The 26341-nt window shown below is 40.4% G+C and overlaps 1 protein-coding gene across 3 annotated transcripts in view; it reads right to left on the bottom strand.

Annotated features, from left to right (window-relative positions):
• LOC126334860 (zinc finger-containing ubiquitin peptidase 1-like) overlaps positions 1–23967 on the bottom strand; it is a 334584-nt gene extending 310617 nt beyond the window's left edge. For 2 of the 3 annotated variants that reach the window (XM_049997541.1, XM_049997543.1), the window contains exon 1: positions 23695–23967. The gene's annotated coding sequence lies outside the window, so the exon portion shown is untranslated. Of the gene's footprint in view, positions 1–20163; positions 20209–23694 lie in introns of those variants that run through there. The other variant, XM_049997544.1, reaches the window with a different exon arrangement.
• Between the last annotated feature and the right edge of the window lie 2374 nt (positions 23968–26341).

Here is a 26341-nt window from a genome sequence, read left to right as displayed (position 1 = left end):
ACAGGGGGGGGGGGGGGGGGGGAGGTGGGGGGGTTGCTCAGTGTTCAATGTTAGTCATCCAGAATATGGAATATGTAATGGCCTCTACACTATATACTATAGGACCCCTTCACTTCCTTATAAGGCTTGGAGGGATGTTGCTGAGAAATGGTAAATGAATTGTTCCTTTTGGTTGGGAAGAACTGTTATCATCTTCATCATGCAGAACTTACATATATAATTGTTTTCAAGATTAGACAGAACCCAGAAGCTAGCTGCAGATCATGATTATGACAATATTGCAAGGAAGGCAGTTTTCATTATCATTGTTCTACCAGAACTTGTTTATTATAAGTTTCTGAATAGCAAAATTTTGACTTGGCTAAATCCCAGGATTGAAGCACATACCTGTAGGTAATTAATGGGTAGGTGACACATAAGCATCTTTAAAAATCTGAAAATCTCATGGTTTTTGCTTGAAACACTAATTTATATAGCTTCCTGGAATACTGACATTTTCTCCTGGGGAACACTTTGTGTTTGTATATAATGTTAATCCATTGTATTGCCATTTGTAAAACAAATACAGTTATATAAAGTTAACAGTAAAGTCTCTCAACCTGAATTCTACACAGCATGTATGGGATTTCTTGGGGAGGTTAACTGCAACACTTCAGTCACCAAAAGCTACTGCTGACCTACACATAGCTCTTTCTCAGGCATTGAGTGACAATGGGGCACTTTAACCACCTCAAGGAGCATTGCCAAGTATGAGAGGCAGTAATGTGGGAATTATATCCCTTATCAACTTTTTATTGCTGTTGAAGAAATTTTCTAGTTTAATTACCTTTTTATGTCTATTTTCAGTTACAGAACATGTTTATAATGCCACATATCTTGAATTAAGCTCTACCATGTTCTGAAACCCTTATTATTTTCCAGTTCAGGAAACATACTCATTTCTTAATTTTGTTTAGCTAGTGTATTCAGTCTGGTCTCGTAAACTGACATAGCGGGGAGAGCGGTGTGCTGAACACATGCCCCTACATATCCGCATCCAACAACGCCTGTGGGCTGAGAATGACACGGCGGCCAGTCGGTACCGTTGGGCCTTCCAAGGCCTGTTTGGACGGAGTTTAGTTTTAGTTTGTAGTGTATTTAGTAGATGTTTCATCAGTCTTGCAAATGGGCACTTTCTGTTCTTCTGAAGTAGTTTAAATTTTAAGTCACTGTAGAACAGCCACAGGTATGTGCTCCTTCAACAGCATTCAAAATAAATGCTAGTGCCTGTCCCTGTCCATTCTCCTGCCTACCAAAATTACACTATTCTAAAATTAACATCAATAGTTTACTTAACTGTGCTCACATTTATCCTGAATACTTTCCACCTTTCTCTCCAGTGGTCTTAGGTCAAGTCAATATAAAGTGAGCCAGTCTTCCCCTGTAACACTCTCCATCCAGGGATCTGTTACCTTGTAATAGGTTCATTACCTAAAACTAAGGAAGGGAAGTGATTAGTAGGAGGATTGTTTTTGTCATTGGTGCCCACCACACACTCATTCAATTGATGCCCCCTCCCCCCCCCCCCCCCCCCGAAAGGCTTGTGCGCGTCAATGACACTGAGGGCTATGCTAGCAGTAGCTTAGCTACTGGCAGGACCATCCAAGCCAGACAGGTATCAGTGAGGTGTCTGCAGTAGTGTGTCCCACAAGTTATGGAAGGGAGAGCTGAATTTCTCCTAGGGAGCTCTGACAACAATGGTTCAGTACAGCCAAGGCAACCCTGGGTTGGGTTGCCTTGGCTGTACCTTTGTACTGTAAACTCTGCGCATTCTTCAAGGACCATCATTAGATGCAGTGGTGGAATGTTGTGTGAAGCAGTCTACAGCAGGCAGGCAACCTCCAGGGCACCTGCACTCCTCCCTGCCCTGATCTCCCCCCCCCCCCCCCTCTCTCCCTCTCTCTCTCTCTCTCTCTCTCTCTCTCTCTCTCTCTCTCTCTCTCTCTCTGACACACACACACACACACACACACACACAGAGTTGTGTAAGGCTTGCACACGCATTTATTTCCAGTTCACGTCTACTCCGTACCTACACCCATCCAACAAAGAAGGCTCAGCTGGACAGCCCACCCGAGAAGTAGTCTCACAATTATAGAAACAGGGCATAACACATTCATTGTAATCAAGAGGCCAGAAGAAATCTTTGAGAAAGTCTCTCCTCTCTGTGGACTGTATTGCTTGGTCATTAAAATGTGTTACACAGCTTTCTAATGGAACACTTCTAGTTGACTGGCACACCACACCGAGTAACTACGCTTCTGGAATGCGACACCTTAGGTGGCTACTCTGTTGTTGTTGAGTTTAACACGCACAACTTCTGTAAAGACGTGGTTGCATGTTCAGATATATTGGAGGTGGACCCTGATGAGTTACATGAAGTGTGGAAAACACAGTTGTCATGCAAGTGCAGAACTGTATTAGGAGACTCAATGGCACATTGATAAAAACTGCAACACTTATTTTAAACTTGAACACTCCAGAATTCGCTGAACATATTTTTGCAGACTAAGGTTTGACCATTTGTTCCCAACCCAATGAGATGCTTCAAATGTTATAGGTTTGGTCATACCACTACGGCATGTGACCCGAGGGCTACGTGTGGAAATTGTGGAGGCTCAGCCCACGAATTGTGTGACTCTTGTACATTTCCTCTGACATGTATAAACTCCTGTGGGGATTGTCGTGTATCGAACAGGAAGTGCAGGGTTTATAATGAGGAAAGGAAAATTCAGGACTTCAAAGTTACAAAGCGCATACACTAAACTGAAGATAAAAAAGCTTTCAAAACTATGCAGCCTCTGGTGTTCACTAATTCTTTTGCATCGACACTTAGGAAACCAGTCAGCAAGTGTGATACCTCCACACAAATCCAGACCTCACATTCGAGTAAGAGAACAAGCACTTGTCAATATATGACCCAAAAACCATTCAGAAGCCATTAACAATGGGTTTAGAGCCTTGGTCACCTACCACTGCACACCATCAGAGTTCTTCAAGCCATTCTCTCTACTCATGCAACCAGTTCCTTTCATAATTAAGGAAAAGGTCACACAAAAAGCCATTCGAAACCGGAGAAATGACAGCAAAACCACTGGATCAATGAGCACTCTCCCTTCCCAATGGTGGTTTTACAGTCAAGGCAAAACAGAGAGCTGGGCACCATGTAGTGTTTCCTGAACACTCAGGTAAATTACCACCACTGAAAGGGGAATAAGGGGAATAACAGGGACAACCGTCATTAATCAGTAGTTCCCACAGGGCCTCCTGTAACACAGTGGAAATTAAATGGAAACCGATTACATTTGGAAGAATTATAGCTCATGGCTCAGGAGAGACCACTCTGCATCTGCAACAAGAAACTCATTTTAAAGTCACCATCACACCTGAGTTAGGAGACTACCACCCCTGTAGGAAGGATTGCCTTACTTGAGTAAGATGGGATGGTTGTCTTCATTGATGACAGATGCCACTCCTCCCCTGTCCCTCTTACCAAGGCCATACACGTAGTTGCAGTGGCATACCTCACACCAATTATGATTACAATGTGCTGTTTATACCTTCCACCTCACAATCCACTGGATATCTTCCACCTCACAATCCACTGGATGCAGATGCACCGACAGAGCTCTTCCGGGGACTCTCCCATCCATTCCTACTCGTGAGTGACTTCAGTGCACACAATGTGCTGCGGGGCTCTGCTACCACTTGTTCCAGTGGTGTAATTATTGAGCATGTCGTCCATTTAGAATGTACCTGCCTTTTGATCTTGGGCCAGATGACACACTTTTCTACAGCTTCAAGGCCAACTTCAGCCAGTGACCTTTGTTTCTGCTCCCTAGCTACTGCAGACTCAGTTCAGTGGGAAGTGGCCACAGATTTGCATTACAATGACCTCTTTCTGGATTGGGTCAAGATGGTGGTCAACAAGAGATCACAAAGGCGGATTCTTCAAGGGCCACACACAATCAGCAGGCTGTCTTCATACAACAGGAATGTGCCCAAGAGATGGTGGATCACGTAACCTGCGTGATGCAATGAGCTGCTGTTGATTCCATTCCCCAGTCTAGCAACAACCTCATACGATGGCCCTTCCCTTGGTGAAATGAATAATGACGTTTGGCAATCACAGGCATGCAACTTTGCAGGAATTCAATGCACCTTCCAACTACAGAATATATTCATACCTTCAGGTCTGCAAGAGCACAGGTGAGATGAATGGTAAAAGAATGGAAGAGGACTTCCATTAATTGGTCCACTTCCGCTGTGCAAATTTAGGAATCAATAAGGGAAAGTTCAGACAAGGACAGTACACCAACCATTACAGCTTCGTTAACAAATAGTCTTGGTGGATGCACCAGAAGCTGAATTTTTTTTTACTCGCACTGTGTCATCTGGGCCAACTCTTCAGTTTCAAATGTTCCTGGGACTGTGGAGATGAAGAGGCTCTATTTCTCATGCAATGAGATCTAGAATCTTGCATTCTCCATGTGTGAACTGGAATCAGCTGTCTGCAGCCAGAAAGACAGCTTCAAGACCAGATGAAATTCGTTGTACAATGCTTTGTTACCTGTATGCTAGAGCCAAAGATAAGCTCCTGTATTGTTCAATCAGATCTTGTTTACTGGACAGTACACAGTTACTTGGAAGGAAGAAATATTAATTTCCTTACGGAAACCAGGCAAGTATTGTGCCAACCCTAATAGTTATTGGAGTGTAATCCTTACCAGCAGTACAGTTAAGACTCTTGAGTGCATGGTCAGCTGCAGTCTCATCTGGCTCTTTGATTCCTGTAGCCACCTGCACCACTCCCAATGCAATTTCTGATCCATCCTTGACAACTTAATTCTGCTGGAGATAGTGATACTGGAGCCTTTCTATGCCACCAACCATTTAGTCAAAGTGTTTTCTTGACCTTGTAAAAGCATACAATACCACTTAGAAACACAGCTTCCTTTGCAATTTCATGAATAGGAATTACATGGACATTGCCACTTCTTATTCAATCCTTCCTTGGAGACAGGTGCTTTGCTAATGAGCTCATGATTCCTCGTATGAATTCTTTGTACTCACTCGGTGTCAAACTGTTCACAATTGCTACCAGTGGTATCTCCTCTGCAGTCAGACAGCCACTTAAAAGTTCTTTGGTTATGAATGACTTCAACTGACAGTATGGGGGCTGGAAACTGTGGCCAGTAAAACTGGTTTCTGGTTCTCACTTGAGAAGACTACTTGTGTCAACTTTATCCATGCTTGCCGTGCAGTTTTCACCCACCAGAGCAGTGGGGGAAACGCTTGTAAATTTTAAGGACAGTGTATGCTTTTTGGGCCTAACACTTGACGCATAATTAACATGGTTCCTGCACCTGAAAGACGTGAACAAAGGGTTTCACATCATTGAATATTTTAAAATGTCTCTGTGGAAAGGCATGGAAAGCTGACACCTCTTACCTCCTGTAGTTTTATAGTGCATTTGTCAGATCACAGTTAGATTATGGCAGCATTGTTTATGGATCAGCTTGATGTTACATGCTATCCACCATAAGTGCATTCAGATATCGACTGGGGCCCTTTGGACCAGCCTGGGTTACAATCTCTGTTCATAGGCTGGTGAACCATCCCTCCAGATTCAGTGGTGCCTTCTTCTGGCTCGACTGTCCCTGAAAATCTCAGCATTGGGTCACATGTTGCTGACTGTTTAACGGATCTGGAAATACCAGACCACTGAATTAACAGATAGGAATGAAACAAACTGCTACCTTGGCTCTTCAACGCCACAAAGTGATTGTATGTCTACGCAGTACAAGAAAACTTGTACTCCAGATTATATTTCCACAATTGTTTTCTTCAATTTTAAGTATGTACTATTGTTTTAGTGTTGTTTATAGAGATAAATTCCAGCAAGAGAATGATCTCGATTATTCAGCTCTTTTTCGCTGATCACGTTTCCCAAGTGCACCTTCCAGAATAGTAAACAAATTATGATGCAGATTTGTATGGCATAGTGATGCCTCTGGAGTGGATTCAGCATCACAAATATAAGGTTTTTCTCCTCTTCTGACTCACCCAGTGTGCTATGAGTGGCCCACAAAATGTACCCAATAGACCAGTTGGTTCAGGCCAACTATGACAACTTCCAGCAGCACCAACACCGAGGCAAGATGATGGTCTCTTGCTGGGTACATACAACAAACTGTGGTCACTCAAATTGACCACCATGCATGGCAGACTTCATGCCAACCGCACCAATGGATGGAAGTGCTGCTCACCAAACTGCACTTGGGACACAGACCTTAAACATACAGTTTCCTCCTCTGGTAGGAGGATCCACCACTCTGTGAAGATGGAGTGTGCATCATGTGTTTTCTATACTAACATCAAGGCAGTCCTCAGTTTGTGTGGAGATCTGTTCACCATCCTCACTGACAATGAGAGCAGTGTCACAGGTTTTGAAATTTTGTGAACTGTTGGCCCTCATCCCCAAAGTTCTGTGGTGGGGAGGTGGGCTTTAAAGTGTTATTAGCAACTCAATCTGCACAGACAGCATTTAGCATTTGTCTTCATATGCCCAACCTCCCCTATTCTCCACCCAAAAATGGCATGCTGACTCTTTGTAAGGGTGCTAATGACCATGCTGTTGAATGCCCCACATCCAAAGTCATCAAGTGTTGATGTTCAGTGGTTGAAGATTTGTAAGAGAGAGGCTCTTGTGATGCACTACCACCAGACTTTTGCAAGATCCATGTTCTGTATGCTCTGTACTGCATCATCACTTGATGTTTCGTCTGCCCCTCCTCTCTCTCTCTCTCTCTCTCTCTCTCTCTCTCTCTCTCTCACACACACACACACACACACACACACACACACACACACACACCACACATTTATCGTTGCTGTAGACTTTTTAATGAGTACAGGACAAGCAACTCTGATCTATATCTTTTGTGCTGAGAACCCATAACTCGTCTGGCATATCACGGAAACATAGTACATGTATTTCTAGGTGATCTACTCTTGTGTGGTGTTGTATTCTCAGATGCAAAAGATCTTGAATAACAGAGAGTGATACAGAAAATTTTCCAGCTTTATCTAACTGAAGCTTGTGTGTGTGGGTTTGTAGGGGGGAGTGGCAGATAATTATCGTGTATTGGAGGAGCTGTCAGCAATGTGCTGCCACATTTGCATCTGGTAAAATTCATGTTTGTGTCATTTTCAGTTTGCAGTGAATGCAGTTTCAAGTGCACATTGCATGAGGTGTAATATTCTCCACATAAACTATGTAGTGTATATTATACTGGTAGTGATAGTGAGTGGAAAGTGGTAAAACTAGTTCCTGGCATCTAAGCAATTTCGTAACAGTTGTAACACAAGAAGGCCAGATTTGCTGACACAATACTCATCACCTGACAATGGAGGAATTAAAAGGGATCACTGTAAAGACAACCAAAGCTAACACACAAACCACTAACTAAGCAAAATGAGAGGAAAAATTTGAAGATTGCAGACTTCAGTACAGAGCATACAGAATCTTGCAAAGAGTCTGGCAGTAGCGCACCACAAGAGCCTTTCTCTTTCAAATATTCATCCACTGAACACACTGCCATCAACAGTGAGGATGCATATGTCATGGCTATACAGGATCAACTTCCACAAATGAGTTACACCAACACATCTCCACAGCATCAGCATAAATGTTTTATGGAAAATGCCTCACCTGATACAATCAATAGACCAAATATACACTTAATGACTAGAGATGGACTCAAATGGGCACCTAATGACCAAGAATAGGTGAGTTGTCTTTGATCCAATTTGTGGGTCAACTTTACATACAATGGTATTATCTATCCTGTATGGAGTTCAAAAGAGCATGCAGTTTTATTGTGTGGTACAAGGCCTAGCAGGAACACTTAGTTAAGGTGACAACCATGCAACTCATGATTGTTTCCAGTTATACAGATTGATTGCATCAGACAGTGTGGCACTTTTTTTTCCTAAGGATGATGACCTTTCTCAAAATGGCAACATACCTTTAAATTACAAACAATGACAGGAGAAATAGTTTTCACTTTATTTAGCACAAACCAAATTCATCTTACCTCAATTTTACCAACAACTTTTGATAAATCATGGAGCACAACAAGTTTTAAATCAATGTATCCCCCTACCATACCAACAACAGACACACACTACCTGCTGTATTGTTGACTACTCCATTATATTACCAGTGAATGGGATGGTGATATTGTTGATCAATTTATCATGCCAAGTTCTAAACTCCTGAGACTGCTTAACATTGTGCATGCACAGAAACAGGGGATGGCAGCATTGTCTGCTAAATGCAGAAGTTAATCAATTCTCTCATCACTCATCATTATTGTAATGGATTGTGTGTCTTCTTAATTTTACCAGTTTCTTTATTTTCCTGGCACATTAAAAAGATTGCACAAGGACTTGATATTCTTCCTAAGGGTGTTTCCCCCACAAGTTACACAAAATGTTATTCAATTTTACAATACTTGGACAAAGAGTGAGTCTACACTGTGCATATACCAACTGTAACTATAGTCACTTCGACAGTAAAAACACCATGTCTGTTGAAGGAGGAAAGCAGTATTGGGTGTTCTTTGGGACAAAGAAAGAAGGATAAGGTAAACAGGTGCTAAATATTGTTTGATGTATTTGTATGTATATATTTTCTCAAGCAAATTATTGTTAATGTTTTCACATGTTTGGATGGCAGGTTCCCTAGTCTTTCATTCCTCAGCTATGTGGAGGCCATTGTTAACAATGTCTACTATGAGTTTTGATTTGATCATGAATAATCCCTATTGAGACCAGTACTCCATAAACTCACCAACACCATTCAAAAGCTAAATTGCATGGTAGACAACACTCCAACACACATAATTTTGGTGCTCAGGTGTGGAGAAAAATGACCACCCATGACATCTACATTTACATCTACATCCATACTCTGCAAGCCACCTGACAGTGTGTGGCGGAGGGTACCCTGAGTACCTCTAACAGTTCTCCCTTCTATTCCAGTCTCGTATTATTCGTCCAAAGAAGGATTGTCGGTATGCTTCTGTGTGGGCTCTAATCTCTCTGATTTTATCCTCATGGTCTCTTCGCGAGATATACATAGGAGGGAGCAATATACTGCTTGACTCTTTGGTGAAGGTATGTTCTCGAAACTTTAACAAAAGCCCGTACCGAGCTACTGAGCGTCTCTCTTGCAGAGTCTTCCACTGGAGGTGAATCTCAATACAGGCATAAAGTGTCAGAGGAGATACAGTATACTAACATGCCCTAAGTAGTTGATTGAGACAAGAAAGTTGCTCATGTCAAGAGGCTTACTATACAATACGAGATATGTGGTCATTATTCATTAACTGCATGTTGTTTGTCCTCCCATAAGATTTCTTTAACTGAGCAGAATGTGTAACTTGTAGAGAATACAAATGCCCCATAAATCTTTACATTGCTTCCAAAATCTTGAGAAGGGTATTTCATTCTGCTCACTATCACACAACAGGAAAGTAGGTAAGGGCCAAATTGTAACACAAGACACAGTCCCTTTTTTTATGACTTTTGCCTATTGATGGAGGCTTATGAATGGTAAATATGTACCATCTAGCACACAAGTAAAATTGCAAAGGAGTTAAAGAAGGGCACAGGCAAATGTGACTGGCTGACTACCTACAAAAATATTGGTGAACCAGTCATCCTGGTAACACATTAAAACCATGACTTATGTTATCTCAGTGTAATAAAGACCCTTTACCCCTAGTTTAGAATGAGACTGCAGAGAGGAGACAATCAGATTTATGTTCAAATAACCAAGAGATATTAACTGCCTGTTCTTAATGCCGAAATGCAGTTATGGCTTCCAGAACGAAATTTTCACTCTGCAGCAGAGTGTTTGCCGATATGAAACTACAGGACCTATGCCTTTTGCAGGCAAATGCTAAAGATGGGCCATGAGTCATGTTCAGCTTGCTAAGTTGGTAGAGCATTTGCTCATGAAAGGCAAAGGTCCAGAGTTCGAGACTAGATCTGGTTCACAATTATAATTTTCCAGGAAGTTTCAATTATGCCTTGTTTGTCTTTAGAAGTACTGCCCCAAGACAAGATATTATGTACAACATGTTATGTAAATATTCTTAAAGAAATTTCTTTTTAATCATAAGTAGTCACAGGAATTGCAGTCAGATTCATGGTGGACGTCAGTTATAATACCCATCCTAAAACCAGGAATAGATGGCACCTCAACCAACAATTTCTGTAATGTCACTCTCACAAGATGTGCAGGGAAGAACTGTGAGCAGATAGTGAACCACCCTAAGAAATAAGCTCGTCTGTTGCTTCCAAAAAACTGTGGGTTTGGAAAGTATTGTTTCATTCTGGATAACCTGACCCTACTGGAAGCAACCACACAGAAAACTTTTCTCTGAGACTCTGCATCTCAGTCACAGTCTTCTGACAACTAGAAAGCTTCTGCACTACATGGAGATAGAGCATACTGAACTAGCTTGACATTGGGGCTTTGTGGAAGGTTACCAATTACTTCTCGCAGAGAGGCTATTTCTGTCTCTCATGCAAATTTGGACAAGGATTTCACATCCCTCAAGGGAGCATTTAAAGTATTATCCTGTGTGGTATTCTGTATACAGCACAACTAACAAGTCAAAGAGACCACTGATGTTTTCTATGTATGAAGATGATTTTATGATTTACTCCTCCACTTCCTGTCAAGCCACCACAATTCGTCAGTCCCAGGTGGACTGTGTGTTTCAGGAGCAGGTTGCCGAAGAGCTAGGGACATTGAGGAAAACAGAGGGAGCATCGGGATAAGATGCAGGATCTAGATTGGATGAGAGTTAAGGATAACAGGTACAGATGAAGGTGGATGGAGTAATGTGAGTAGTGGACATGGAAACTAAGTTTGTTGCAGCAAAAGTTATATTGCTGGGATATTGTGATATGAACAACAATGTTAGTAAAGCAGCCTTTGAATTCAACCACAGTGTGTACCGCGGAAGGCTATGTCCCCAAATTGACAATGGCCATTCATCTGGGTAGATGGTATGTTCATTGTGTTATTGCCATACAATGTGGTACAGGGGTTGCAGCAAAATTATATGATGTTGCTCCTTTCATGAGTAACTCTTCCTTCGATGTGATAGGAAATGCCAGTGATAGCATGTAGTTAGCAGATGTATGAGATATGTCTTGCCCTTTGGTCTTCCATGTGGATAAGACCATTTGGGCAACAGTTTGGAAGCAGAAGGGACATGAGAATGGGCAGTTGCAGGTGGGAACTCTCCCTGCAACATATACGTTGTTGCCACAGCACACTTTGTCCTGATCTCTAGCAGTCCCTTTCCAGCAATTCTCTTGCTACCCTCCTACCCCACACCATTATATTACTTCCATGTTAGTTTTGCACACCACTTCAGCTCACTCACTGGAGTCTTTCTACCTTATGCTCATGCTCTGTATTTGTAGTCCTTGTGTCATTTCTATTTTTTTCTCTTGTGTTCCCCTGAAAGGTAAAATCACTACTTGTATTTTTATAAAGAGAGTTCTCTGATGAAGGACTCTGACCCAAAGCTAAGTCACTTTCCATCAGCAAGGCATTCCCCCCCCCCCCCCCCCCCTCTCTCTCTCTCTCTCTGTTTCTACCAAGCTTTTTCGCTGGTCTGTGACTCTTCTATTGAGTGAGTGGTGATTTAACAAATATTTAATGCAGTGAAACTTCACTCTTCAAAGGACATTGCAAAAAAACTGGTGTAAAATGCATGAAATTACTTTCTAAGTGGTAAATGATATATACAGAATACCCTCATACATTTTCGTATTTTATGGACGAAATATATACATAATATGCATCAAAATATTTGTCAGAGGCTTGTATATTGTCTAATAAAGGTTTTTTGAATTTGGTACTATGTTTAGCCAAGGATGTGACATTTCCCAACACTTTAGTACAATAAAGAGAAAGGCAGATAGTAGCAAATCAAGTAGCTGCCAAGTTCATTTAAGGATCTGCGAAGCTAAGGTGCCGTTTTTGGCGGGTTTCAATTTATATATGTGTGTTATGAAAATATGGAGTTTTAAGCATTACAGTGCATTAAAGATCCCTCCAAAATGCAACATTTTTAGTGTAGTTTGTCCTACTAAGTGTTCAGGAAAGTGACATTGGCAGCTGAATATAGTATCCTGAACTTATTAGCTGTTTTATATTTTATTATGAAAAGTGCATGAAATATTGCAATGTGCATTAAATATAGTGTTCAAACATAGAGATCGGGCTATGCTGCAGATAAGTCTGTCACCACTGTCTTTATTTCACATTCACATCCATTGGAATTACCAACTCACAGCAAGATTGTGATCTTCGAACCTAACCTAGACTTCGGGCTATGCTCCAAATCGGCCTGTCACCACATCTCATCTGATTTCAGGGAGGTTTACTATATCACACTTTAACCTTTTAAGCACACATTTTACAAAACATTTAACAAAAACAATTGTAGCCGTCTTAATTTTCTTCATGAATTTTTTCAACATGGTTTTCCTGTTCATAAACACACTAGACAGCTTTGACACTAACATCTGCAGCACTTCCCAAAATCATTGTTTCCCTGTATATGAAATAATATCTTCAACAGATATATTTCCAACAGTGACAACATTGTTGGCAGCATGTAGGAAATCTTTCACTGGATGCTCCAACTACAGCATTTCCCATGATGAAGCAAATATAGTTTCGGTATCATCATTGTTGCTCATATTCGGTATGGCAGATCCATTTCCTTTGACTGCTTGAATGAATTCCACTTTTCGAAAGCAGTTAGAGATGGTGGTGTCTGTAACCTCTGTACATGCCTTGGCACTATAGTGCAAAACACAAAAACTGACATTTTAAAGGAAGGTGAGTCTTTTCGAATTTCCATCAAACTTAATGCATTCTGCACAAATTTTGTTCCTAGAAAGATATGGACAATGCCCAAATTCAAGGTCTGCAACTGACTTGTGCAGTTGTGACAGGGACTCTGACTGCATACTGCATAAATTTATATTTTTTGGATAACAATCATGAAATACTCACCATATAGGGGAGATGCTGAGTCGCAGATAGACACAACAAAAACACTGTCGGTAAGTGAGCTTATGGCCAACAAGGTCTTTCTCAAAAACAGACAAAACAAACAAACACACACACACACACACACACACACACACACACACACACACACACACACACACACACAAATGCAACTCACACACATGACCACAGTCTCTGGCAGCTGAAGCCAGATTGCGAGCAGCAATGCATGATGGGACATGAAATTTGTAGTGAGAGTAAGGAAGAGGCTCAGACGGGGAGGGGGAGGGATGGCAGGGCAGGGATGGGGGACAGCAAAGTGCTGCTTGTGGGAGCAAGCAGGGACAATATGGAGTGTGGGTAGGGCAGTTAGGTGCAGCGGGAGGATACATGGAGGGCCAGGGGAGAGAGGGGGTAGCGGAAAAGGGGAGAAGTAAAATGGCTGCATGTGTTGGTGGAATAGACAGCTGTGTAGTACTGGAATGGGAACAGGGAAAGGGCCAGATGGGTGCAGACAAAGATTAATGAAGGTTGAGGCCAGGAGGGTTATGGGAACATAGGATATACTGCAGGGTGAGTACGCTCCTGCACAATTAAGAAAAACCAGTGTTGGTGGAAAGGATCCAGATGGCACAGGCTGTGAAGCAGCCATTGAAATGAAGATTGTGGTGTTGGGCAGTAGGCTCAGCAATAAGGTGGTCCAGCTGTTTCTGGGACACAGTTTGTCAGTGGCCATTCATACGGACTGGCAGCTTGTTGGTTGTCACACCCACATAGAATGCAGCACAGTGGTTGCAGCAGCAGCTTAGCTTGTTGATCACATGCCTGGTTTCACAAGTATCCCTGCCTTTGATGGGATAGATGATGTTTGTGGCTGGACTGGAATAGGTGGTGGTGGTGGTAGTATGTATGGGACATGTCTTGCATCTAAGTCTGTTACAGGGATATGAGGCACGGCTTTGGGATCAGGAGCTGGGTGGGATGGACAAGGATATTGTGTAGGTTTGGTGGGTGGCAGAATATCACTGTGGGAGGGATGGGAAGGCTAGTGGATAGAACACTCCTCATTTCAGGGCATAACGAGAGGTAATCAAAACCCTGGTGGGGAATGTGATTCAGTTGATCCAGTCCTGGGTGGTACTTCATCACCAGGGAATGCTCCTCTGTAACTGAACAGTGGGACTTTGGGAGGTGATGGGTGGCTGCAAAGATAAGGCTTGGGGGACACGTTTTTGTACAAGGCTGGGAGCATAATTATGATCTGTGAAGGCCTGAGTGAGACCTTCAGTATATTTCGAGAGGGACTGCTCGTCACTACACATGCGACAGCCATGGGTTGTCAGGCTATATGGAAGGGTCTTCTAGGTATGGAATGGGTGGCAGCTGTCGAAGTGGAGGTACTGCTAGTGGTTGGTGGGTCTGATACGGACAGAGTTACTGATGTAGCCAGCTTTGAGGAGGAGTTCAACATCAAGGAAGGGGGCTTGTTGGGTTGAGTAGGAACAGGTGAAGTAAAAGCAGGAGAAGGTGTTGAGGTTCTGGAGGAATGTGGATGGGAGTCCTCGCTTTCGATCCAGATCACGAAGATGGTTATCAGTGAATCTGAACCATATGAGGGATTTGGGATTCTGGGTGTTTAGGAAGGGTTCCTCTTGGTGGCCCATGAATAGGTCAGCATAGGATTGTTTCATGAGGGTACCTATAGCTGGATCCCAGATTTGTTTTGTAGGTAATGTTTCAAAGCAGAAGTAATTGTACGTAAGAATATAGTTGGTCGTGGCCACTAGGGAGGAGGTTGGTGGTTTGCAAAAATCCATCGGCCATGGGAAAGGTAGTGTTCAATAGTGGTAAAGCCATGGGCATTAGGAATGTTAGTGTAAAGGGAGGTGCCATCAATAGTGATGAGCAGGGCACCATGTAGTGAAGGAACAGAAACTATTGGAGTCAGTGGAGGAAATGGTTGGTATCTTCTGTATAAGATCAGACTCGACCAGAGACAAATGTTGAACTCTGCATGAATCAGTTCACTTATTCATCCCCCATGATCCACTCCCACTGCCCCATATCACATCCTGTTGACTTTCCAGAATATCTTAACCTCAGACATTGCCTAACCATCATTCCCCAAGTCCCTCAACACACAAACTAACCTTAGATCCACAGAAAGAACCACAATCCACCACTAAAAACTGATCTGAACCCTTAATCCCACCTGTTGATAATGGCTCCACCACTGTTGTTTTGAACTGCAGGAGTAGCTGGCAGAAGGACTGTGCCAGCTGCCACATTCATCCACCTACAAGCCCTGCCATAGTGACCCCATGCCAAATATCCAGCAGGCTCTCCAGTCTTTCCTCAAATCCTTAGGCCCATCCCAGAACCTCTCTTCAGAGTGCATCTCTCTCCTTACCCCTACCACTCACCGCACTCCTACCTTCTACATACTTCCTAAAATTCATAAACTGAACCACCTAGGATGCCCCATTATGGCTGGTTACTGTCATACCACTGAGAGAATCTCTGCTTGTAGACCAACACTTTCAGCGTATTAACTGCAACCAACCCTTCCATTTAAAAGGTACCAACCATTTCCTCAACTGATTCTCTGTAGTTCCTGTTCCTTTAATACATGTTGCTGGGCTCCAGCTGCCAGAGGCTGTGGTCGTGTGTGTGTGTGTGTGTGTGTGTGTGTGTGTGTGTGTGTGTGCGCACGTGTTGAACACTTTGTTAGCCGAAAGCTCGCTCGCCAGCAGTCTTTTTGTTGTACCTATCTGTGACTCAGCATCTCCGCTATATGGTGAGTAGCAACTATCACTTTCCTAATATTGTTACATTCCATCCTGGATTTTTCATTGTTTGATTAAGGCTGTACAGTTGCTATTCAAATAGTCACCGATACTTTGTTATAGGCACTGTTGTTTGTGGTTACTGTTCTTACATTTTTTTTAATAGATAATGTGGTTTTCCTGATTTGTTAATCAGTATGGCTTAATGTTTTCAAAACCATCAGCATTTGTGCTTACCATTAATGAAAGGCAAATTTTACGGTGGTTTCCTTCGTGACAATCTTCACCTTAAGGCAAGTATTTTGTTTCAAAGGAAACTGAAAGAGAGACCAGTATCATCTATAATGCTGAAGATGCCCTTCAGTTTACACTGCTTTATAAGTGCTTGTAAACAACCATATGTCATAATCACATATTGAAGTTAACACTAAACCAGTATGGTTACCATAATGTCAGCTTGCTGCTTTTTGTATAGCACACATTATTGAAAGCTATGGTTGGTAATGATGAGAAACAAGTGACTATTCATCTGAAGTCACACTTTATTCTTATTTCCATCAAAACAGTTACTCCCATCAGTCACCAAATTGAGTGGCATGGGACAAATAACTAACACTACAAATTATTACAATTTTTAGCGAGTCAGGGCTCAATAAATTTAATCATATAACATTTGCAAACACCAATTGATGGCAATTCCATACTAGCGTTATATTACGTCAGAGTTTTCTTCACAAATGTTATTTGGTACAGTATAAACCATGGGCAAATGATGAATATGTTAATGCAAAAATAGTCTGAATTGACACTACGAACGTAAAAAATTTAATGGGAGTGATAAAATGACGTTGTAAACAGTGAGAGAGCCAGAACGCTTGGAATGAAAAAAGGAGCTTATATTATATTTTCTATATTGTATTCCATACTGGACTGGACAATCTTTTAAAATATGGTATAATGATATTCTCACACAGCAGCAGGCATCTGACATCGGTGGACACTCTTCCAGAATAAATCCATGAATTATCCAACAGTATTCTATTCAACTGTTGGTTATATCAACTTTATCCTGCCATTGTAATCAGAAGGAAGTACATAACAACCAGGCAGTGTTTTTTATGGACCACTCCTTGTTCCCTGCATTTCCACCCCTCTTTCTCTCACTGATCTATGACACTCCCCCTTCGCTGTGAGATCACTGAGTGGTGGAGACAGCATTATTTTCTAATCGTTCTACCTTTGGTGATTTCATCTCTAGAGTAGATTTTAAATGGCTCTCAGTTAATAAGAAAAGATGAGACAGTCTACTACAAACACAAACACATACACACACACACACGCCTCTCATACAGTCATTTGTCCTCAAGAGCGCATTTAATTCCTCATCAAGGTGATATACCTGCACCATCACATCCATGAAATACTACTGAGCACCAAGGAATGCCATTTACAGTGTCTCTTTTATACACCAGGTTTTTCAAAAACGCATTGCGTATGTACTGTGTGATTCAAAAAGAAAGAACAGATTCCAGTTGCTTATTAAAGACAAACTATAAAAGATAGAACATATACCACGTCACTGGATAGAGGAAGGTTCAAAGTTTTGATACTGCTGTGCTGTCACTTGTTTGTGACAACATGACAACTACACCAAGAGAGAAATTGTTTTGTGTGTTGGCATCTGTGCAAAGTCAGTCCAAATGCAATAGGCAGTCGCCTGCCTGTCAACATGGCAAGAAGCCACCTCTGCACAAGTGGATTTATGACTGGCTTACAAAATTCTTGGAAGTTAGTTGCATATGCAGAGGGAAGCCAGACAACTTACATATTTTAAAATAACATAAGTGGTTGTTTGTAGGCTGAAAGGTTGTCCAAGTACAAATTCAACTGTTAAGATTGGAATCCCAACTACAGACAGGATTTTTTCCTATCACTAATCACTGGCAGTTCAGTGTCACTTATCTCCATGAGTGCAAGAAATCACAAGTTGCACTGTGTCTGGATTTCCTGTTTAACAAAAAAAATCCACAGTTAACTACAATATGCTGGTTCACATGTCAAACGCAAGGACACATCTTCTCCAGCTGGACTCGGTAAACTAAAATATTGAAGTATTCAAGCCTATCCTCAACAGTACTGGTCATTTATATATAAAACTTAAAACTGAAATCTACGTAAGTAGAAATATGTAATAAAAGCCACAAACGTGCATAATTAGAAAATGATTGCCAAATTATTAATGCCTCAGAGGGAGATAACTAAATACCTAATTTAGAATAGCATGACTGGGACACTTAGCTGACAGTGTAATGCAAATGGCAAACACACGACAGCATAAGAATTCCAAGATCAAATTCGAAATGTGAAGGTATAACCCAGTGATGCTGGAACACAAACAATTTATGAAGTAAGTTTGAGCAACAATATGTAGAATTTAATGATGATGTAAATAAAATAGAAAGAAACTTCCACATGGGAAAAATATATTAAAAACAAAGATTCCAAGACTTACCAAGCGGGAAAGCGCCGGCAGACAGGCACATGAACAAAACACATGTTCATGTGCCTGTCTGCCGGCGCTTTCCCGCTTGGTAAGTCTTGGAATCTTTGTTTTTAATATAATATGTAGAATTTGATACACAAAAATCTGAGGATTAGTAACCAACACAATATCAGGCCAACAGACCAATTAAAGTCATTAACAATGCATAGGTACAAGCTTTAAGAAATGCCCAATCACTAACACACACACACACACACACACACACACACACACACACACACACACACCATACAAGAGGTATAAGTGCAGATATATCTATTGGTGACTGAGGACAGTGTACTGAACATCACATAAGTATTTCTATTATTTACAGACTAATAATTAGGCCTATAGCCATTAGAAATCATATGTTTTTAGGTTGTTTAGAGCCATGCAGAATACATCAGAAACATTCATTGGCTTCACTAAATCACAACCATACTATCACATTTCACCTAACAATGCTACCCCTTGGCAATGCTACAATTCAGTCTGTCATCACAGCCTAGTAAAATAAATATCTTGGCAACCACCCATGAGAAATAAAGTTATATTACATTTTAAACAAAACATATAAGTGACATCTAGAACTGAAAACAATAAACAAGTACATCACACATGCTATCTACAGAAGCAAGACATCGGTGTATTCTTTAAAGTGTGAAGTCTTGAGTTGCCTAGTTATCTTCTCTGATGTCTTTCTTTGTTATGACATACGTGTTCTTTACTATGATTTAGTTATTGTAAGTGGTACCTTAGATCATAGTTATACTAAACATATAGGTCAGAGATCAAGAACAGAGCAACAGCAAATCTAATGTTGGATGATGCATACATTAGAAACCCAGTGCCATTTTAATGTCAGTCATATACTGGCTTACTTTTTCCCCACTACAGTAGCACTGCAAGTGCTTCTTACTCATCAATTTGTTGTCTTACTGAAGTGTGCAGAAAAGAGGGGCTAGTTGTGACACCAAATGGAAGCTGATTGCATGATCTTGCTATTGTAAAGTAGCACTGAAGGTGGAAATGACTGATTCCTGGTGTCAGATGGTCTGTAATGAAGCTACATTTTGAGACTTGGGAGGGGAGGGGGGGAAGACGAAAATTAAGTGATACAGTGTATACAACTGCAAATGTGTTTCGTAAGCAAAAGTGATGTCTGGAAAATATTCAATGCTACAGATCACTCTTCACATGGAAAATGTACAAAGTTCACAGTGCAAACAAAATGGTTGTTTATTCCACCACCACAAGAAAAAGTATGTCTCCTTTCAAACAAAAAAACGTGCACAGAGCAATATTCCTATGTCTACAAAGCACATTACTTGTGTATTCTTTCAGTGACAACAATTTATCCGCTAATAGAGAGCTGCATAACTTATAATTCATTTCTGTAATTTTTTCAATAACTGCTACACATTTATTTTAGTAATAAAACTCCATCTGGGAATACACTTCAGCCATATGTTCTGCTGTCCTATACTGTGATCACAAACTCAGTGACATTTTGAAACAATGTGTATATTAATGTAATTGTTAAACACCTTCTAAATTGAGAGCATATATCAAAATAAATTTACAGCAGTCTTCGAAACAGTTTTATTTGTATCCATACCTAAATATAGCAAGGAAAGTTGTGACAGAATGTAAATAATACAGAAGTAAAGGAAATCACTCACCGAAGCGGAAGTGTTGACTTGTTGACAGGCAAACACAAAAAAAAATGAACATTTTTCCTTTGACAAACTAGTGTAACAAGACCTCCTCCTCCCTCCCTGCCCCCTCACACACACGCCTGTACTAAGCCGGCTAGAGAGACAATGGTGTGTCTAGACAGCACAATGTGCGTGCACAGTTCCCCCCTGTGTGTGTGTGTGTGTGTGTGTGTGTGTGTGTGTGTGTGTGTGTGTGTGTGTGTGTCAGACTTCTTGCTTCTGCTACAATGCAAACAGTCTCCTTTACTCCTAAATTATTTATACACGGACACAAACATATATATAAAAACAAAGATGATGTGACTTACCAAACAAAAGTGCTGGCAGGTCGATAGACACACAAACAAACACAAACATACACACAAAATTCTAGCTTTCGCAGCCAACGGTTGCTTCTTCAGGAAAGAGGGAAGGAGAGGGAAAGACAAAAGGATATGGGTTTTAAGGGAGAGCGTAAGGAGTCATTCCAATCCCGGGAGCTCCTTATGCTCTCCCTTAAAACCCACATCCTTTCGTCTTTCCCTCTTTCCTGAAGAAGCAACCGTTGGTTGTGAAAGCTAGAATTTTGTATGTATGTTTGTGTGTCTATCGACCTGCCAGCACTTTTGTTTGGTAAGTCACATCATCTTTGTTTTTAGATATATTTTTCACACGTGGAATGTTTCCCTTTTCCATGACTTGTTACAGAGTAATAATGCATTTAGATTTATTTGGCTTTATCACACGAATTATCTCTGTTTCTGTAAAAATACTTTCACAATAGTGGAAAATCTCTAGCCTAATACAAAATCACCAAAATCTAGTAACACCTGTGCCTCTGTACAGATAGAAACTACAGTGATGTGGTTGTCATCACTGTGGGAACAGCTGAGCATAGCTCATGTCATTCTTCTACTGCATTCAGTGAATCCATACTGCCAGGAAAAAAAATAATAATTAGTAATAATAATAAACTGTGATAGAACAGAGCAGTATGGACTGCAACCTTGAGGACCAAGAGTAGAGTAAGCACTTTTGTTGAAAGCAAGTGATATGAGTGAATGGAATTAAGTTTGTTGCGAAACATGACACATAGCACATACTGCCAACATCTGCATTGTTTGCAGATATTTTCCATGCACTACTGAAACACAAGGTAAGAGATAAAACGAAATAAGTGAGCCACTTGGGACCACAGTTCTCTCACACCAAAATACTCTGACAGTATCCTTGAACATCCTCAGAAATTGTCTGTGGAGTTCTAGTTTGCTCTATATATACTTTTCCACTTACCGATTAGACATTATATTGGTACACAATAATTGTGATACTCAAAGTTTGCGTATGTAGCAGCAAAGCCACAAGTCCTCAGTTATACATGTAAATTCGTGTGCTCACTCTTCTTTCTACATTTGTATAGTCCACTTGTACCGAGAGCAGACTCAAAAAATGAGTTTTCAGTTAAACTGATATCTATAGTAGTGGAGATATCATTTGTACTGAAGATTGTGATACCGCCATTCTACTTTGTATTGACTGATCTATAGCGTAGCTTGAGATCTAGGTTAGGTTGAAATGTGACAGTCTGGGTGAGAGTTGGAGAAGCCAATGAATGTGCCATGACAATCTCTTTTCATTATTCACAACATACTCTATAGTTCGAGTTGTGTGTGTGTGGTGAAACCCTCTATTTTTCCCAAACAGTCTGGTATGAAAATTGTACTATATTCCAAGGCATTAATACCAAGAACATCCCAATCCAAAACCTCTATTACCATGCAAGTCCTGTTAGTTCTTATGTTTTTTTTTTTTTTTAGCTAATCCTTTCACGTTGTTAGTGATGTCACCTCCTGTTTGTGTAGGTTTTTTTGTTTAGCTAATCCTTTCACGTTATTAGTGATGTCACTTGTAGTTTGTTTTGATAGACTTATCTCCGACATGTTAATGACGTCACTGCTCTGTCACGGTAGTACTACGTCTTTTACTAATCCTAACAAACTCACAAGATTACAACATACACATAAAGAAAAGAGAAGCAACTCACAGAAATTTAATATGTACTAAATTAAAATAGCAAAAAGTCAATAAAACTTAGAATGAAAATTCAGTGACATCAATTACAGTTACCAAAAGCTTAGAAGTAGTCACTGCAAACAATATATTTTACAAAGTAGTTGCTGGACAACATATTGTACCATGTGTCTATCCTTCTTTCAGCATAACAGTATACGACTTTGTAAATCGTATATTTACTCTAAACAAATGCTCAACATTGACAGGTGCTGACTGCTGATTATCTCCACAAGAAGACCATTGTAGTGCAGACACTGGCAGCTCCTACCTGCCAGTAGTCGCCACCTGACAATGTCAAGCAGGTGCCTCACATGAATACAAATACTGTGGGATTTACAAAACAATCTGGCGGCACATGAGTAAATACTCTCAACACATGTGATAAACCAGATAGGAAATTGTGAACATAAAACAAAATAATGGCTGGCACAGAATATTTACAACCTAAATGTAAGCAATGGAATCTGCACCATAAAACAGACTGACCTCCTCAAGTGATATGTAAACAGTTATCATTAATCCAATAAGTGTGACTAGCTTCAGCTACAGATGCAGCTCTATCATAAAATCCCAAGGAAATAAAAGGTAAAAAATGCACTAACAGTGCAACTACAATGCACAAAGATATATTGGTATTACTTGATGAGTGTGTGTATCTATGTCAACAGAAGAATAAGACCAGGGAAACTCAACATTATTTTACAGCATCTAGTATTTGGAAGGTATTATTTTACGTTACAGACAATGAAAGAATATACAAAAGCAACAGCTTCACAAGAAGTATTATTTTGAACCACTCTTTGGCAGAACTATGGGTCGCATACTTTAAGAGAGTACAGGTTTGTATCCCTAGGTATTAATTTGTTTAATATAGGCCTCGTTAAGTATGAAATTCGAATAACGGAGAGAACCACTCCAATTTTCAGGCCTTATCTTAAAAAGGAATGAAATTTTAATGCAGTGACTGCCCCTTATTCTGTGTTTACACTGTGTCATATACTTTATAATCCGACCTACCAACGAATGCTACTTTATTAAGTGTCTTGGGTTAAGTTGTTCCAAGAAGTGCATTATCAAGTCTCACATAACACCAAAATATGAGACTTATAATGCAACTCCATTTTCATGAACAACGTACGGAACAATGATGTACGGTCATTTTGTTTACGCTTTTCCACATAATCCCAGTGATCAACAACAAACCGTAAGCAGCTGTGAGGCAAATGGACAAATGGTAAATCAAAGCTCACAAGTAGAAATTCTTCATACGCCGGTAAACACAAATTTATGTCAAATCCAAATACTTGTGTTTTTTCATAATCAGATTAGTGATCAGGACTTGCTACCATAGGTTCAAACTTTAATTCGTGGTTTTTGTGTTGTGCGACATGTGACAAAATTACCACCCAATGAAAATCTAGGTCATTAAATGTTGACACTTACATCACGTTAATCATAACGCACTAGCCTACACGATAATAACCATAGCGTATTTTCAAATCTTCTATTTTGAGTTTCCATATCGCGCCAATTACTAATAATCAAAACAGTAGCAATCGAAAGATACTCCTCAGAGTTGTCTTTGATGTCTCGTGAAAATACAGTCGATCTGCTCCTCAAGCGACGAACGCATGATGAAAATGACTAAGTTCATGAACTCACTCCAATTATTTTTCAGTTGTCCGTATCACTGGGGTCTGGCGTTGGTTATGATCATATAGTGCAGTACTGCTGCATTTTGATGTCGTTGCAGAGTTACAATGAGTTGGTTGGGCTAAGTTTATAAGGATCGAAACGACTTGAAAGAGGGATACAAGCTGGTCATATAAGATGAATGACTCCAACAGTGTAAATTATACCACCTGTCCACCAGTGTATAGCCTCGGCAGTACTGACTGTTTAAGAAGGGAATAATAACGATGAGCAAAGGAATGATATCCCTTAACCTATGGAGTAAGTAAATGTCTAGCTGAAAACAAGTTTCCTGATGTACTAAAAATTTCTAGAGTGGTCACAGTATATAAGAGAGGTAATAAGAACTGCCCTGCTAGTTACAGGTCAATATCTTTAATTCCTGTTTTCTCAAAAATTCTTGAAACAATTATGTATAATCAAGGTAGCACATAGTCAGGTAACTTAAACTTAATAAGTGACAAACAATATGGATTCATGAAATATAAATCCACAACAGATACTATGGATTCTCTTTTAAAATTGTTCTGGATGTATATGAGGCTAGGGGATTTGCTCAGGCCACATTTTGATCTGAGCAGAGCATTTGACTGTGTGGACCATGATACTTTACTGAATAAACTATCCTATTATGGTTTTGCTATTAGCAGCATAAATATGATTAAATCCTTCCTTGAGCTCCGCCAACAAGTTGTATGCATTAACAGAGAGAAGTCAGATCTGATTAATCTTAGGTCTGGTGTGCCACAGGGCTCAGTACTTGGACCTCTATTGTTTTTACTTATGATTAATGACCTGCCATCTTTTGTAAACTCTCAAACTATAATGTACGCTGATGACACAACTTTTTTAAATAAAAGCTCAGATTTAAACACACTAAAACATATAGTTAAAGATACCCTTGCTCAAAGTTCATTATGGTTTAGAATGAACGGTTTTCTACTAAATGAAAGTAAGACCCAGGCACTTACCTTTAGCTTAAGAGAGAATCATAATTTAGAAAGTATAAAATTTTTAGGTGTTATAGTAGACAACAAGTTGACATGGGAACCACATGTCAAACATTTATCTGCCAGACTCTCAAGAGTTATCTATTTAATTAGAAACTTAAAAAGACATGTCCCTAATAAGAAACTTCCTGGCAGATTAAAACTGTGTGCCCGACCGAGACTCGAACTCGGGACCTTTGCCTTTTGCGGGCAAGTGCTCTACAATCTGAGCTACCGAAGCACGACTCACGTCCGGTACTCACAGCTTTACTTCTGCCAGTACCTCGTCTCCTACCTTCCAAACTTTACAGAAGCTCTTCTGTGAACCTTGCAGAACTAGCACTCCTGAAAGAAAGGATATTGCGGAGACATGGCTTAGCCACAGCCTGGGGGATGTTTCCAGAATGAGATTTTCACTCTGCAGCGGAGTGTGTGCTGATATGAAACTTCCTGGCAGATTAAAACTGTGTGCCCGACCGAGACTCGAACTCGGGACCTTTGCCTTTCGCGGGCAAATGCTCTACCATCTGAGCTACCGAAGCACGACTCACGCCCGGTACTCACAGCCTCGTCCTTTGGAAGGTAGGAGACGAGGTACTGGCAGAAGTAAGGCTGTGAGTACCGGACGTGAGTCGTGCTTCGGTGGCTCAGATGGTAGAGCATTTGCCCGCGAAAGGCAAAGGTCCCGAGTTCGAGTCTCGGTCGGGCACACAGTTTTAATCTGGCAGGAAGTTTCATATCAGCGCACACACTCCGCTGCAGAGTGAAAATCTCATTCTATGTTCCTAATAGTTATATAAGATCAGCATATTTTGCTTTCTTTCAAAGTGTCATATCATATTGAATCTTATTGTGGGGCAATAGCAGTCACGTAAAGGACTTTACACTTTTACAAAAAAATTAGTAAGAATAATAACTGACTCAGATAAGTTAGAACTCTGTAAACCCTTGTTTGTCAAATTGCAATGCGTGACGGTAATAAACTTGTACATCTATAATGTTCTATTGTATTTCAGGAACAATATTTCAAATATATCATTAAGAAGGGATGTACATAGCCATAACACCTGGAACAAATCATGTTTAGATGTACCATATCAAAGATTATCCAAGTCACAGAATTCATATTTAGTTCTTGGGCTTAAGTTGTACAATAAGTTAAGTATAGATTTAAAAGAGTTACCTGTCAATATCTTCAAAGCTAAGTTGTACAGAATACTATTAAATAATCCTTTCAACAAAGTAAACGAATTTTTGAAACTGAAAATACTGTATCTAGCAGGTGGCCTTATGTAATCCAAACTAAATTGTATTTAGTAATTAATGTTAAAAATATAAGTTATCTTGACGTTGTCTATTGCTTTATGAGCTGAACGACAATATAATGTGACTGATTGATTGATTGTTGA

The sequence above is a fragment of the Schistocerca gregaria genome, chromosome 2 (assembly GCF_023897955.1).
Source record: "Schistocerca gregaria isolate iqSchGreg1 chromosome 2, iqSchGreg1.2, whole genome shotgun sequence".
Classification (NCBI taxonomy): Eukaryota; Metazoa; Arthropoda; class Insecta; order Orthoptera; family Acrididae; genus Schistocerca; species Schistocerca gregaria.
Note: the sequence above shows the minus strand (reverse complement) of the source record. Positions and strands in the feature narration are given on the sequence as shown.